Raw genomic sequence first — 4,116 nt, forward strand, 5'->3', positions numbered from 1 at the left:
GCAGTTGTGTGGACTTCCCACTTCAGCTTCTCATGGATGTGTACGCCTAGGTACTTAAAGGACTCCACCCTCTCCACCGCTTCTCCTTTGATGGTGAGAGGAAGATGTGGGTCCCTTCCCCGCCTGAAATCGATGATGACCTCCTTAGTCTTGGAGACGTTCGTCAGGAGGCGGTCCTCCTCACAGCGCTTCCCCAGGTTGACCACTGCCTCTCTGTATGCCGTCTCGTCATCCCCGGTGATCAGCCCCACCACCACCGTGTCATCCGCGAATTTCACGATGGTGGTGGATGGATGAGAGGCCACACAGTCATGGGTGTAGAGAGAATACAGGAGCGGACTGAGGACACAGCCCTGTGGTGCTCCGGTACTCAGGCTCAGTGAGGAGGACGTGCAGTTGCCCACTCTCACCACCTGGGGGCGGCCCGTCAGGAAGTCCAGGATCAGGTCACACAGGGCTGTGGGCAGGCCCAGGTCCCGGAACTTCCCGACGAGCCTAGGTGGAACTATAGTGTTGAACGCGCTGCTGTAATCAACAAATAGCATCCTCACATAAGTGTTTCGGCCCTCCAGGTGGGAGAGTGCAATGTAGAGGACGTGGTTTATGGCGTCCTCTGTGCTTCTATTGGTGCGATAAGCAAACTGCAAGGGGTCCAGGGTGGGGGGGAGCAAGGAACATATTCATATTCATCTACAACCCTATAGTTTGCTTTGGCGAACAATCACGTATAGAAAACAAAACTTCAATCAGAGAAGACGTGATGATGATGATTCTTTCACCGCAGCGTCTCTCAGTCCTCCTGAGATCTGACGAGGTGTTACAGGAGGCGTGTTTGTGTTGCGTGGATGTGAAATTGTAAAATTGTGTGAGGTTAAAAAAAGACAGAAAAACAAGCAGGCGATACATTAAATATCTCAACTTACAGTTCCTGCTTTCCACCTTTTACAAGGTGAAAAATTGGTTCTCACACCAAGCGACACACACACACACACACACACACACACACTGGAAACAGCTGTTCAACATTTTACCATAAATAACTGACAACAAACAGCACAGATATCAGCATCATCAGATATCAGAGATGTGAGTAGCGAGCTTTAAAGGAACAGTTCACCCTAAAATCCAAGCTACATATTTCTCCTACCTGCGGTGATATTTATCAGTGTCGACAGTTCTGATGTGAGCTGCTGAGAGCTGGAGATATGAGCCGTAGAGATGTCTTCTCTCCAGTATAATGTACCAGATGACAGTCGGCTCAAAGTGCCAAAGGAAAAAAAAAGAAAAATACATTTGAGGCAGACACCTTTACAGCCGATATCTCCGACACTGTAACTCACACCAGAACTATCTCGACTGATAAACAGCAGCACAGGTGAGAGGGAAAATATGTAGTTCTGATTTTGGGTGAACTGTCCCTTTAAAGATTTATATTTCTGAAACCTTGCAGAGTCGATGAGTCTGTGAGCTCAGTCAGTCTGTTAACAGAAGGTTGATTTAAAGTTCACCTGACAGACGTTTCTCCTCACAGTGTGTCTGACCACAGCTTCACACCTGCACATGCTCACTTTGTAAACCACCACCACAGAGAGACAGAGAGATGTTTAACCAACAGGAGCCGCAGCAGATCTGTAAACCTGATCCCATCTTTTATCTCACATCTAAACACGTCTCAGATTCCTCTCCGGCTGCAGAGTTTCTGTTTTCTTTGCAGAAACTCAGACAATCGCTCCTCTGGCTGAGGTGGAGGCGATGTGAGGGATCACAGCGGTGCTTGTACTCCGCACATCTCCAGCTGAGACTGAAGCAGCTTCTGAGGGGCTTCTGGGAAAGACGAGTTTCCATGCCTGCGTAGCGAGTGGTTAACAGGGTTTCATAGTGAGTTTTGCAGGGACGGTCCGAACACCGAAAACAAGCCAATGAAGCTGCGCATCATCTAAATATGGCATTCTTTCGACTTTTAAAAAATATTATTTTATGTTTTAGTCTCTTTGTAAACAGTTTATAATAATAATATTTTTTCTATCACTAAAATTATTTATTTTATTTTATTTATATTTTTTAGTCTCTTTGTAAACAGTTTATAACCAAATTTAGATTTTTTTTTATGCTTTAAACGTCAGTTTTTTTCTATCACTAAAATTATTTATTCTATTTTATTTTATTTTATTTTAGTTATATTCTTTAGTCTCAACTCGCCATTTAAAAAGACGAAGAAAAAAAGCCATTATCACTTCTGTTAAGTGCAAAACAGCAGTGCGTAATCTGAGACAACACTGCCCTGCTGAAATTAGTGCACCACACAAGAAGTAAGTAGTGTGCATAGTGTACTACGCTGGAAGTATGTGATTTGAGACACTCAAAAGGTCTGCACCAGCATTTATTCAGGTGATTAGGATGCACACATGCAGCTGTAATAACAGGGTAGTCACATAAAATACATTTATAACTATGGAAATATGGAAAGTTAACTTAATAAGAGAGACTAAGGCCCAATCCCAATAACCCCCCTTGCCCACTACCCCTTGGCCCTCAAAATGAAGCAACGAGGGGTAGGGGTAGAAATCTTTCCCTAGGAATTGGGACACCACTCACTACGTCACCGCGTCGGTTACCTTCATGCATACGTAACTATTTTAAACAGGAAGCTGCGAGCCATCTACATTTCCAACCGGCATCTACAATGGAGTCTCCAGTTGAGTTCATCCTACCGATTGCGTTTGCCGCTGACCCGCTAACATTACAAGGCAGCATAGTTATACTAGCTGGCGTGTTATCGTAATGTGAAAAGTCCGACAATTTTGCAGAACAGGACAGATGACAGATGCCAGATAGTGCGAGCTAGCTAGCTAGCTAACAAGCAACCTGACGACGGTAACGTTAGCAATGTATGAACTTTTTCCCCCGTCTCTTGCTCAGTGGTAACCATGGCGACGTCTACCCCTCGCTGGCAAGTCAGCATCTGAAATCCCTCGCTCCGAAGGGCTAGTTTCATACCCCCTACCCCTCGTTATGCCCCCTACCCCTACACGCAAAAAGGAATTGGGACACCACTACCCCTCACGGGAACGCACAAATGTAGGGGTAGGGCTAAGGGGGGGTATTGGGACCGGCCCTAACTCACTTTAACTGATGAATCACTTTTTTCAGTTTGAGGATTTTTTTTTTGTTAGGGTGATGACGTCAAAAAATATGATGACAGACATTTAAAGTTTAATTTCAACACCTCAGTAGAAGCTTCCAGTGTAAACAAAATGACATTTGGTTCAGCCTTCGATGCTACAAAGGTTAAAAGCTATCACACACGATGATAATGAGCTCATCTGTCAGCTTCAAATAAACTTCACGTCTCTCACATCAGTTCGCTCCGCAGTTTCAAACTGACCCAACAGGCAGATTTATTTGGTACCTGGCAACCTGCTGATTGGAACGCAGCCCGACGTGACTCACTGTGTTCCTGCAGAAGTTTCAGTTCTTTGACTGAACTCTGAAGTCGGAGTCAGTTTGTGTCTGAGACGAAACATTTAGATGAAGAATATCAGGTTTGGAGTTTGTTACAGACGATAATGATTTAGTGTTTTCTCCAATCTGTTGATGGAGCTGATGAAGAAGTAATGAATAAGAAATGTGTCCACAGGCACATGTGACAGAATCACACCGCAGTCGTACATTATCACTTTAATATTCATCCTGATATGATTAGGTACTGAGACTGATCCTGATGACGTGTCACACAAGACAGATGGGATCTGTAGGGTCATTTACAAACTTCATTATTTTCTATCTGTGCTGAGAAACAGTCATAAATATGAACAATGGATTAAATACTGATATCATCTGTTTAAACAACCACGGCTCCTCCTCCTCCTCCTCCTCCTCCCGCTCTTCATCGCCCTCTTCTTTTTTAACTGTGTGAAAGTTCATCTCCATCAGAGCTCAAACTACAACTTGTTTCCCTCTTTTTCTAACATTCAGTTTACAAAATGCAAAGATCAAAATGAAGTGAGAGAAAATGTCCTGGAGGAGCTTTATGTTCCCGAGAGGAGGACCGCTTATCTGCCTTTACACTCACCCCCCCCCCCCCCCCCCCCCCCACACACACACACACACACACAC

The 4,116-nt window shown here is 44.6% G+C and overlaps 1 protein-coding gene across 2 annotated transcripts in view; it reads left to right on the plus strand.

Annotated features, from left to right (window-relative positions):
• grid1b (glutamate receptor, ionotropic, delta 1b) overlaps positions 1-4,116 on the plus strand; it is an 827,749-nt gene that overhangs the window by 660,785 nt on the left and 162,848 nt on the right. The window lies entirely within an intron of this gene.

The sequence above is a fragment of the Epinephelus moara genome, chromosome 13 (assembly GCF_006386435.1).
Source record: "Epinephelus moara isolate mb chromosome 13, YSFRI_EMoa_1.0, whole genome shotgun sequence".
Classification (NCBI taxonomy): Eukaryota; Metazoa; Chordata; class Actinopteri; order Perciformes; family Serranidae; genus Epinephelus; species Epinephelus moara.